This window comes from Zonotrichia albicollis, chromosome 7 (assembly GCF_047830755.1).
Source record: "Zonotrichia albicollis isolate bZonAlb1 chromosome 7, bZonAlb1.hap1, whole genome shotgun sequence".
NCBI lineage: Eukaryota > Metazoa > Chordata > Aves > Passeriformes > Passerellidae > Zonotrichia > Zonotrichia albicollis.
The window spans coordinates 24,485,366-24,498,235 of record NC_133825.1 but is presented as its reverse complement, the minus strand read 5'-3'; the positions used below and the strand labels follow the sequence as shown (position 1 = coordinate 24,498,235).

At 42.5% G+C, this 12,870-nt stretch overlaps 1 protein-coding gene across 10 annotated transcripts in view; it reads right to left on the bottom strand.

The window, feature by feature from the left end:
- Positions 1-12,870, bottom strand: part of GPRIN2 (G protein regulated inducer of neurite outgrowth 2) — a 39,236-nt gene that overhangs the window by 17,535 nt on the left and 8,831 nt on the right. The window contains exon 6 of one of the 10 annotated variants that reach the window (XM_074544699.1): positions 11,452-11,543. The exons of 5 other annotated variants lie outside the window; for them this stretch is intronic. The gene's annotated coding sequence lies outside the window, so the exon portion shown is untranslated. Of the gene's footprint in view, positions 1-4,694; positions 5,349-11,451; positions 11,544-12,870 lie in introns of those variants that run through there. 4 more of the 10 variants (XM_074544701.1, XM_005481559.3, XM_074544700.1 and 1 more) reach the window with 4 other exon arrangements.

Below are 12,870 nucleotides of genomic sequence, written 5' to 3'. Positions count from 1 at the left end.
AATGATTAATTATTATAAGCAGCTTCATTAAACTTTCTAAGCAGAGTTGTCACAACTGCAGACTATGTTGTCTTGCAGTGCTACAGGCACTTGTAGGCTTTTATTTACTAGGGTGAATCTCTCATGAACAAGAGATTTTGTGACTAATTTAAGCCTTCAGTTCACACTGCAAGCTGTCTTTTACATATCCTTAAGCTGGAAAAGAGCTGGCTACCTCTATCCAAGGGGCTGAGTATTGAAAAGAGCTAAAAAGGGTACAAGCTAATCATGTTTCATAGCATTAAAAGGTGCCATTGCAGTGTGAGGTAGCTTTGAAACTATTTAAACAAGGAATATGGCAAGAGGAAGTTTTCATTTCAAACTTGGTGTTTTGCCATAAAAAACCATTATGTCAAAGTGCAATTTCTGTCTCCCAAAAAAAAAACCATCCCAATTCATCTGTGGTGAAATCAGACCCATGTGGGGAACAATTATCTATAGTTTTCAGAGAACATCAGAAAGGGATGAGAGGGAACACTTCCCTGCTCTCTCAAGACTGAGAGAAGGAAAACATTAGAGCTTGGTTAGAAGAGAGCCCCTGCCTCCCAAGGCTTGATACCAGAGACTGCAAGGAGAAAAAAAACCAAGACAGAGTAAAGTAACAGCCCAAAGCAGCAGAATGAAGTTTGCAAATACTTTGTCAAATCCAAGTATGTGAAGGAGTTCCTCTAGAACTAATGTTTACACCCTATGTAAACAAACAAATTCCCCTTCCTCTTGGTTAATCTCAATCACAAACCAAGCTGCAGAAGTCTCCACTTCCTTATTAACATGTGATAATGTCAGAATCACAAAGTTTTGAGGTATAAATTTGAAACAACTCAAGAGCCACAAGGCAATTCAGTTCCTGTCATCATTCAGGTCTATGAAGATCCCACCTGTGTGCCATGGACAACGAGAGAATAACTCCTCAGGCATCTGCTGCTAACTGCTAGCAGCAAGACACTGATTATAAAGAATAAAGGCTCTGCTACAGGAATTCTTTGCTTTTCAAACATTGGTTTGACCATATTCAAGACTCACACAGACAGAACCCTAAAAAATCTGCTCTGACCTCACAGCTGTCTCTGCTTTGAACAGGAGACTGGAATAGATGAATTCACAAGGTCCCTTCAAAAATGACTTTTTTTTAGTCTTTTCATAAATAGGTGCTTTTGTCTCTTAGTGCCAATGAATGTCATGTACCTTCTCAACCTGAGAAGCTGAAATGTGCAGTCATTTTGCAACACTGAACCACTTTTAATTGATTAGAGGAACCTGAACATTTTACTGAAACCTGAGTACCTTTTACTGAGACAGGAATGACTTTGGAGAGGAAGCACAAAGGTGATCTATAGGAAAGAGGCAGTGACTCCAAAAGTTTCTTTCCAATCCATTAGCACCTCTGTTGTTACTAAATCAACAAAATCACTCCTCCCTTTCACAGTTTAGAGGCCATTGAGAACCAAATAAAACTGCTCTAACAAGATGTATGTTTTTCCTAGATGCTTCAAGAAGCACTGATCTACCCTGCTCAGTCATAAACACTGAACTTTCCCAGAAGATTCTGAAAAAAAAAAAAATTCAGTTTATGAGAGCTAGGGTGGCTTTGTGCATTCATCATCTCTCCAATTTCCATGGCAGGTTTGCTTAGTTTGAGCTAGAAAGGAGTTGGATCTTTCACTTCAGCTCAGATGAACTGGTGTCTGTCAGTCTCCTGCACTGGTGACTGGGGTAAAGCTCTGCAAGTCAAATGAAGGTCTTACAACTGCTCAATCCCATTAACCTTCATTTGCACACTCAGGTGTGCCCTTGCTAAAGCTTAATTAGCAAATATTCTGCAGATGGAGAAAGACTCCTGCTCCTTTCTGTGCTTTGTATGAAATCCACACTGTGCACAGGTCAACCCATCATTTTGCAAGAACTTCCCCACACAGGGACAGGCCAGTTTAAAGGTGATCTTTCTTATGAAGCTTTTTTTGGTGCAGAATGATGCTTGGCTATAACTCATATGCTTAATGCCCACACACCAAACTAGGAAAGACCTGGCTGATGTCAACTTCCTTTAGTTGGCCTGACCCAATTCCCATGCTCTGAGTGCATCTACCTAAGCAGCCCCAAAGTGATTTTTTTGTGGTTCCTGTTACTAAAGATAATTTCTCAGAATTTTGACAGCTTTTCTAAATGGAAGAGGCCATCTTCTTCCCAATAATCTCCTAAGCAATCAGAGGATACTCCTAAAGCAGAGTTCTTAACATACAGATGGACTACAACCTTCACAGCTATAGATTAATTCAATTGTTACAAGGCATCCATAGGAAATATTGCATCAAATTACCTTAGCCAGAGAAAAGCTCAGCAGTATCTTTCAGTTCACTGCCTTCTCATTGTATCCCTCATGCAGATAATCCTGACCACTATACTCCAACATTTATTTTCATTTTGCTTTCACAGAAAAGATCTCTCACACAACTGAAATACTGCCCCCAGCCCCACCAGAAAAAAAAAAATAAAAAAGGCTATTCAAAGTTTGTTTAATTTACATCTTCCAGAATCTTAATATCCCAGAGAGATTCTGTGTATGTATACAGCTTTACTGTTTAAACCAGTTAAAAACCTCTTATTTCTGTACAAGGAAGCTGCAAGAATTAACTAAAAGGCCAGTGCCTGCAGTTCATATGGTGTGACTCATGGCCATGGAAAATGATTTAAGAAAAAAAAAAATACAGTGCAAGGCTGTCCAGGAAAGTAAAGTGCAACATCACCTGCAGCCTATGATTCCTGCTGGACTGTTGCTCTTGGGCCAAAATGGTTTGAGACTGGAAGCAATGAAATATCACACACACCTGTCAAAGATACTTGCTTAACAAAAAATATTGGTATGATAACAAAAATAAGATTTTTTTTCCCTGATTAATTGGAAAAAACACTTGCAGAACAAATACCATTAACAGGTATCTTTCAAGCCCCTAGCCTTGGAAAGCATCATTCCTAGGTTGCATTCTCCTGCAAAATGTGTAACAGCTTGCAATATTCAAATACAAGAGACCAGAGTGAAGCACACTCCATCCTCATCTAAAAACATGAACTCCAGGGCTAAGGAATGAGCAATTTAGTCTCTCTAACCTCCAGAAGAGTCCACTGGAGAAGAAACAGGATTTGGTTGCTGTTCTGCTCAGGAATAACCTGCCTGCAGTCAGGTGTAACAGTACCTCACTGGTACAGGCAAATACCTCTGCTCATCTGCAGTGCTTAAAAGCTACCCCCAATTTACCCTTTGTCATTGCCCTAAGAGAAAGAAAGAAAGAAAAGCAAACTTCTGAAGTCCAGTGATGCTCAATAACAGTTTTCCTCTGTTTTACCCTTCCTTGTATATTTTTATTTTTCAAGTGCAGTTTGAATATGTATACTTTACTGTGGAAGGAAAAATGTGGACTTGACATGGTTATCTGATGGAAATGTATCACATTTTGTATTATAAACTAACTATGACACTGCAAGGCCATATACAATTTACTGCTCTTGTTTAAGCAGCCCAAAATAACTGTCAGATAAACTAAATTGCAATTCCAGCTTTCCCTGGAGTACAGTTAAGATAAAATGTCTGGACAATAAAGATCAACAAAACCCATTAAGTGCAGAAGTGTTTATGGAGTAACCAAGACATGGCATGAAAACACAAAGCCCTCATCTAATCCACCCTCCTGAATGACAACTTCTCCAAAGCGAATTGTTTTACACAGAGACTCCATGCAGAGGTCTCTAAACTCAGATCTTACTACAGTCAATGTACTGCAAACGTTCAGACATACACTAAAACATGCAAACAACCATCTGCAAGCTTTCATCAATCTCCTGAGGCAGGAAAACCGCAGATAGTTTTGTATTTTGTATGAGATTATTACTTAGAAACATGAGTCAATGGAAGAGAGGCAGATTTTGATCTATATAAGGTCCATCTCACTTATGTCTGAGATCAACATCTTGCAAAACCTATTTATTTTATCTTTTCTTTCCCATCACCTTTCATGCTTAGAGTTCTCTAAATGGAAATAACTGCTTGCTCCCCCCTCCCTTTTCCCTCTTCCCCTAAAATCCAGGAGTGCATCAGCACAGACTCTTGCTTTTAATCACAACATATACAGAAAATAGTCTTCTATTTCTAAGGATTCTGATATAAAATATTCATCTAGTGACAATAAAAAGCCAAACCAAATCAAATTTGTGACTTTGGGAAAAACATGTTTTGGTTTAAGAGAACAATTTTATTTGCCATTTTAAATAGCAATTGGCCATTTATCTAGGAAGGTAAAGTGCAAAACAAAGCTGATATGCATGGAAATATTCCTCAGATTTTTTAGTGTTGGATATTCCTAGGAACTTAAAAACATGGTAGAAAACAGTAAGGTAAATAATTCTCTGGCATGTTAGTACTAAAAGGCAGAAATTTAAAGCAATAAAATTTACACTTTCCTCTTATTTTTAGTATCCAAACACTAACATGCACACAAGAGATAATCAAAAAGCATCTTCATAAACTCACAGATGTGCAGAGGAATAAGATGAACAAGCTTATGAGGTTTTTCTCCCCCAGAGAAACAGTGACATGTATACTCTGAAATAATTACTATAAGACAAACACATACACATGAAAGACATCAGCACAAAAAACCCACCTTCTACAGAACTACAGTGAATTCAATTAAAGCTCATAGTCCCCATCATTTCAGAGAAAGAGAAAGCTACCATTTCCTGGGATTTTCAGTGCAGCTACCAACCCCCTGCTGCCAAGACAGCACTTACAGAAGCCTGGCTCTGGCTCTGTGCAGCTCCTCTCCCTTCCCTTCCCCTCATCTGCTTTGTTGCTCTCCTGGCAAAGCAGAGAGGGCTCGGTGTCCTCACAGGAGACAGAAAACTGCTGTGGTCCTTACCTTCCCCCCACTCAGAGATTGCACATCCAGCTCCCCTGCACAAGTTACTTGGAGGGCATTTAAAAACAGATGCTCAGAAATCTGAGGAGAACAAAAGCCCAAGGAGTTCAGATTTCCTCTCCTTGATCCGCCTGATGCTGTTGACACTAAGGTGAGCATATGAGAAGGGAAGGAGGTGGGATTGTCAGAGCGCATCCAAGGCAGGAGATTGGGAGATGGGGTTCCCTCTGCCTCGACGTGGCTCCCCCCTTGGCTGGAGAGGAAATAAAATGGAGCCTAGGAGGGAGGGAGGGAGAGAGATAATCCTGCAGCTTCATCTGATTAGAGAAACTGGGCCTGTGCAGAGCTGGCAATGCCGCCGGGGAAGCACGGGGAGGGGAGGCACACAGAGGGGCAGGAAGAGGAGGAGCAGAGGGGGAGGAATAAAATTGTAAGGGTTAAAGGAAAATTATAAAAGGTATACAAAGGAGCTAACTCCTGGGCCAAGGCATCCTGGTATGTGTTCAATATCAACCCTCATATAAAGGTGAAATCACCAGTAGGAAGCACCCATTGCTTCTGGTAATGTGGAACAATTAGGAAGAAAACAAATCAAACCTTAAGCGCAGAATGCATCCATCCTGTGGGCACAGACTGGGAACAAGGATGCACCCATGGACTGCAAAGAGTGAGATTGATTGTGCTGAGCGGGGAGAAATGGAAAGAGCAGTATCCTACAGATAATTATCTCAATTGTGCCAAACAGGACACAATTTAGAAACCATTTTCTACTGCAAGCCATTTTCCAGAACCTGTTTCCCCTTACTTACACACATCTTAGTTGAACCAAAGTGACTTCCAAGGAGCTTGTGCCAACACACACATCGAGGAGCTCGCAGCTGAGGCTGCCCTCCCACAAGGCTCCCACTTGTGCCATCCCCTCTCCCACAGCTGGCACAGCCATTTCTGGGCTCTCAGGTGCCCACAGAGCGTGGCCATCCCCACCCCTGCAGTGCTGCAGCCCTCAGGGGATCCCAGCCTGCCCTCCCTGCAGCGCTGTGTCCTCACCCTCAGCTGACACAGGGTCTCAGCCAGGCACAGGCAGGGTCCTGGGGGTGCTGCCTTTGGGCATCCCCCAGCCCATCCTCACCCAACAGGAATGTCCTGCCTTGAGGAGACAGGCACACAGCCCCCAAGATGCCAACTGTGACCTGTGGTGCACCAGGGAACATCAAGGACAGATGTGACCAGAGGAGTCTTGTCCCCAACCACAGTGGCCCATTCTTGCATAGAATTTCCTCTTTTGCTCACCTTTATGAGGGGCTACACTCAGTCCTTTCCCAAAGATCACTCCAAGTTTCCACATTGTGAGCTGCTTTTATTCCTTTCTGGCATATTGCCTCCATTTAGATCTTCACACAAGGGAGGGTGGTTGGATCTCTAACAGAGGAAGGAGAAGGATGCCAAAACATCCGAAGAGAACCTTTTCAAGTCCTCTTTCTCTCTGTTCAGGAAGCAGTTAAAAATTTTTGTAAACCACTTCCAGCAGTTCTCAGTTTGCTCCTAAGCCTTTAGCAATACCCTCCTATGAGGCCTAGCTCAGCTGAGAGAGGGGATCAACGCCCCTCCCCAGTGCTTTCAGGAATGTACAGTTGCTCCCTGAGTCTTCAGAATGGGCTCAAACCCAGTAATTTCCTGTGTGCTCCCAGGCTTTGTTCCCAAGATGCACACCACACAGAGTCACTGAGCAATCCCACCCTCGGGCTGCAGGTCAGCAAGCATTTGGGGGATTGAGAGCCATGCATGGGTCAGCAGCAGCTTTCTGGCTGCATTACTGTACCTGCCATGTGTCACAGCAGTGAAGCAGAGCAGGCACTTGCAGCTCTTTGTGCTGACCTTGACATCCTTCCTGCCAGGCTGGAAACAGAAGTTCCTTGAACCTGCTCCTTTCTAGCACGTCCTTACAGCATTCCTGCTGGCCCAGGATCATGCCCAGAGACTCTTCCCATCCCATGGGACTGCAGTGGTGGTGCAGGGAGAGGGCAGTTCTATATCTTCCTCTTTTATTCCAGCAAAAGACCTTTGGCTGACATGGTGAGACACACCCCTGGCACCTGCAGCTGTTCCAGCATTGTTCCAGTGCCAGTGGCCAGCCATGGAACAACTCAGTACGACCCTTCCACTCCAAGGCATCTTCCAAATGAGTGCCAGGTTGCCCAAATGACATCCCAAGAACACAGAAAAGATAAAATGAGAGGACAGTACAGCACTTAGCTTTTCCCCTAAACCCTTTACAGAATGAAGTTGCAGGGCTTTCTTGTCTCAGATTTTCTCTGTCCAGCAAGGTTGACTACTTTCATTGAAAGCATCAAAATGTGCTTACTGGAAGATACTGGTGACCAACTTTTACATCAACAGGTCACAAATCTGGGCATCCATAATGATGCAATTGGCATCATCATGCCAATGCCAGCTTTCTCATTCTACATTTGATGAGAGAAGGTGTAAAACTGCCTCAAATTCAGATCTGGAGAATTCATTCTTATATCTTTCTTTAAGAAAGTTGATAGTTAAAGGAAGCTGAGAAATCAGTAGCCTACAGATCCATTAGGCAAAATCCAGACAGTGCTGATGAATTTCTTTTGAGGAGAAGGACAGCATTATTTTTCAAGAGAATGATTTCAGAACAGTTCTGCCACTGTGGCTCAGCCTGACTAGCATTTATGTTTTCCTGAGACCCCACCCAGGGCTTAGATATGTATAATTTGAGAATATATATAATTTAATGAAATTAAAGTCCTATGCCCAGCCATGGAAGAAAGCTTTCAAAATTACTGTTTACTGATTTAGGTGCTTGAGGGTCATATGAAAGCAAGCCACCAGCCCCCTGACTTTGAGTCACCTGGTGTGAGGAGAGGCAGTGAGCTCTGCTTGCCTGCTGAAGGGCACCACCCAGGCAGAGCTTTGGACCTGCAGGCCAGCTTTTGTCACTCTCCATCCAGGCAACCAGGGCTTCTACATTCAAGAGAGAAGTCCAGTCCTAACCCAAAAGCCCTTTATCTAACCTAAAATCCACTGGCACTTTGGCCATCTACTCCTCTTCAGAAGAGGAAATGGGGTAGGAAAACCATGCTGATTGCTTGGTGTCTCCTAAAACCAGGTACTGAAGCCCTTCTCTCACCCCTTCCCGTTTATAACCCACAGTATTTTCCTGCACTGCCTGGTCTGCTGTCATTTAGAGCAACTTTGTCCTGCCAGGTGTGTGACCTGAACCCACCCAGACTGTGCCTTCTGAACTCCTCCATCAGCCCTGAATCTGCCCAGCTCTGCTGCTCTTTGTGGGGCAGGTTGGAGTGCCCACAAACACTGAAATTTGTTTACATCTCAGTCTGGAGGCTCTGCATGGAAACCCTGCAAGGCTGATATTTGTTGTCTGTTGATTCAAAGCCACTTAAGCCAGTGAAACTGCACCTTCCACCAGGCAGATTTTATCTTAATGCATTTCTGGGATATATTCTAGTCTTCCACAATAAGGCAGCCCTCCAGGAACAATATGCTGTCTTGTGGGTAACACTGCTCATTTGCCTGAATGTCATCTGCCACAGCCAATTTGGATCAGGTTTTGGATTTCTCCATTGTAAAGTATTTTTGAATGTTTCTGAAGAATAACAGCCCCTTAGCACAGTCTGGGAGAGCCTTCAAGATAATAACTAATGCACCATGGGCAAATTTAACTTTTTCTATGCCTATAACCAGTCAGAAGCTCTCCATTCCACATACTACTTTTCCCTATTGAAATTGGCATTCTGTATGCAGTGCCGGTTTTCAGTTTTTGCTTATACTGAGACACCCAAATAATTCCAGCCAGTCAGGTGTAGGAGCTAGCATAGCAAGTGTTCACACACACTCAAGGCAACTGAAATGCACTGAGATTCTTTAAAAACATGAAACTGAGCATCACCTTCCATTTGACATAAACAGCAGGGTTATTTCTAAACAGAGCTCTATAAAGAAAGCAATTTTGTCAGGTAAGTGATATCACATTAACTTCAAATTTTCCAGCACATCCCAATTAATCACCACAAACATCATTCCACGAGGCTATGTGCCACATTTCTAACACATCTGTCAACCTAATTTGTCTATAAACACTCTATATAGAGTTTTGGGTGTAAATATAAACACAAATATATACTATATATATATACTATATAGAGTGTTTCTGTCCAGCAAGCACCATGACAAGTTTTGCTTCTTGTGCCTGGGAGAAGACAACTGCTGGTTAGACATCCCAATTATAGCAGGCATGGTCTCTGAATAAGCCTCTATTCTGCAATTTTATTTTTCTCTGAAAAGGAAGATGATTTGTGTGAGTTTATCTCCATGAAAACTGCCAGGTCACCTACATTTATTTTCATTGGGAATAATGCTGTAACACTAGTGACATGACTTTTTTCAAGGAGCAACATAGATGCACTTCTCTTCTTTGCAGAATTAATCTTTTTGAAAGCTGTCAGAATTTTTAGACCTGTGTTAGCTGGTGGTTTTGAGCTCTGTCATCTCCTTTCTTTTTCATCTTGGATATAAGAGCAGCTTTCTCAACAGAGCAGGCCAGTTCTTTTGCCTTTATTTTACCTTGGCAGTTAGTGAGGCAGCCCATTGTTTGATAACAAACAATGTACTTCAAAGACTTAGCAAATCTCTACAAAGCACTATTTTTAGTTTGGTTATCAAACAAATAGAACAGTAGCTTATGGAGAATGAAAACAAGCTCCCTTTTCAAAGCATATTTTGCAATAAGCCAAAGAAGATATTGCACAAAACCTTACATCTCCTCTTAAATCAGGGGACTATCACATGGACACTCTGCTGCTCTGCTTCTCCCAGCTGTCATTTCCTCCCATGCACAGCCCCACTGGAATGTCTTCCCTACACTTCTTTAATATCCATTAGCAGAAAGCAATAAAAATTGCACCAAAAAAACAACCCTTCAAGCCAGTTTTGGGGTAGCTTTAAGCTGCCTTTCATGCAATAAGGGCTTTGGCCTTTTGATAATTTAATCACATCTCTTCACCCTGCATTTGATTGCTACTCTTCCATCTGTTCTGTACTCTCAACTGAAAAGGAGGGAAGCCAGGACCACATAGGCAGGCAGGGCTTCCAGAAAAAAATCCCACTACAGAACACCACACTTTGAGAAGTCACCACTAATTCTCTCCTTATGTCACTTGCCCACCAGAACACTCTTGCAAGTTTGAATCCAACTTTTGTTTTCCAAAACTACATTCATGTAGATACTAAAGTGTCCTTGGTTTACTTCTGCAAATAGTGTCATTAAAAAAAATTACTTGGTCTTTGAACAACAAAGTATGAGTCTGTTCTAGATGTTAGCTGGTGCCCAGGGCTGAGGGCTATGAACAAAGCCTGCTGTGCAGAGAGTTTGCTTTACTCAGTGGCAGTTAAGCAAATAAAGACTTCAACTCTGATGCCTCAATTCCCACGTGTAAAATGGTGAAATGGGATCAGCAAGAAGCTGGAGAAAGAGCAAAGGAAAACTCTACACAAGAGGAAAGTTCTGCAGCCTGGGAGCATAATTTGCCCTCATGCACTTTGAAAAAACACAGCACTGCAGCTCCAAGAAAGGCTTTGTTTGCCAATGTGACCTGCAATATTCCCAAACAACTCTGACCACAGCCATCCTAATGTCTCATGGCTTGTGAATCAGCACCAGTCCACTCAAAATTCTTAATCCAGACTCTCTTTCCCTGGACAACAGGTCTGGGTAACATATCCATCCTCATTTCTTCCCCAAGCAGCAGGAGTTGCTTATCCTGGTCTCCCTGACTTCATCCAGGATATTCTCAGGAAAGAATATCATGGAAGGAAGAGGGACTTAGGAAAGTTGGGGGGAAATTTGAAGAGGGTCTGGATCTGGGGCTTCCTATAGAAAACCAGTCACCTAAGAGGCACAATGATCCTTAGTTAAATGAAACAGAATTATTGTACAACCAATACAGCAGAGTGACATCCCAAATTAGACAGAAGCTGAGAACAACCCCACTGTATATTTAATAAGGCTTGCTGCACTAAGCCCTAGATTTCAGAGCAGCCCCACAGCAAGAGAACAATGCTGTTTCAAATGTATCCAGTGTCAGAGGCACTCCAGCAATTTGGAGTGTAAGCCCCAGGCTAGCTCTGTCTGCAATAATCTGCAGGCTTGACTCTGTGACAGATTGAAATGCAGTAATAGTGTTTATGCAACTAATTCTTGTTCTAATCTATTAGTTTATGTAACCTTTGCTCATGGACATACTGACTCATAGGTCTCAGGAATCTAAAGAAAATCTCCTTTAACTCTCTCCCATCCTTCAACCCCTGTTGCCCAATAAACAGGTTGTCAGAGATCTTGTTCATTCTCTTTAAGGAAAAATTATGTAGGCAATGGGAAAAAAGGTATCAGTTAAATTTCTCAAAACCTGTGTACTTCTCCATGCATACCAATGAAGTCATGTAATAAGCTCACCTGTGATGTGCAGGTGTCCTTCAGGTTAGCATTTCCAGCCACAGCATGTACCATTTGAGCTGGGAAAGGCACAGCAATTGGTTGCTTAGCTCCTGCAGAGAAAAATTACTACTTTCTAGCATTTAGACTTTTTTTTCCTAAGTAAAACAAGGCAACAATAACTGTGTCAGTGACACTTATTCTTCCTAGCTTGAAAGATTTATTTTCATCCTTCTCATATTTCTTGTATTTCCTAGAACATTCTCACATCTATTTTAAGTAAAGAGCTGACCACAGGAACAGTGTGCAGAATTCCTTCTGCAGCAGTCACAACTCTAGTGATTACCACACAAAACATGCCCACATCAGCTTATTTTATCCCTTTCTGGCTAGGCTCTAATATAGATTTTTTGAAAGAATTGGAGTCAGATCAACCCTTTCTGAGTTTTTTGGGTTGTGGGGTTTTTATGTTTGTTTGGGGTCATTTGTTTTGTTTTTGGGAGAGGGGGTTCTTTGTGGGGAGTTTTTAGTTGGTTTTTTTTTTGGGGGGGGGGGGGTTGGATTTTTTTGTTGTTGTTGTTTTGCCTAGAGGTTTTTTTGTTATTTTTTTGCCTAGGTTTTTTGGGTTTTTTGTTGCCACTGGAATAGTTCACACAGCTGTGGCATTGTTTGTCTCATGATACCTGTCAAGTACACTACACCTGATTTAACTTCTAACCCTTTGTATCGAGGATTTCTACACAGACCAAACCTGATTGACATCAACTGGAATCAAAAATATTTGGAGCCAAACCCTATGGTGTTGGGTGTATTTAGGAGATATCATCATGTATTTTTGATGCATGCTGGGCACTACCAGTACTAGATAAATGCTCTGTAAATGGACCAGGCACTCCTCGTTACTTGTCACAACAGCAGTGTAAGAATGGGCAGAGTGGCTCTTTCCAGTAAATTCCTTTGCAGGTGGGATGGTGCCCCAGCGGGTTCCTGTCACACTGAAGCGTTTGCTCAGGCAGAGCCAGGAGCTGGGTTCAGGGAGGTTCCAGCACTGCCCTGAGGGGCCCCTTGCCAAGGAAACCCAGCAGGGACAGCCCCAGGACGGCGCCCGCTGGCCCCCTCCTGGCCACTGGGCCAGGACAAGGCGTCGCTCACCCACGTCAAAGAACCACTGCATTATATCAAAGGTTTACTCTTCTTTTCCTGCAATCAGCATTTCAGTTCTTTATTCTTACATCTTTGACCCTCAACATCTCCCTACAGTCTTTCCCAGGATTTTCAGCAACCTTTAATTCTTTTGAAACACGAAAATGTGTGGGGTGACACCTATAAATCTGTTGCTGCTATACAGAGAGCAGTTTTAGGTGCACTGCAGAAACACCTTTATATTAGAGCACACAGATCTACAGCTTTCAGTATCTGATTCCTGATGTAAATGCTTCC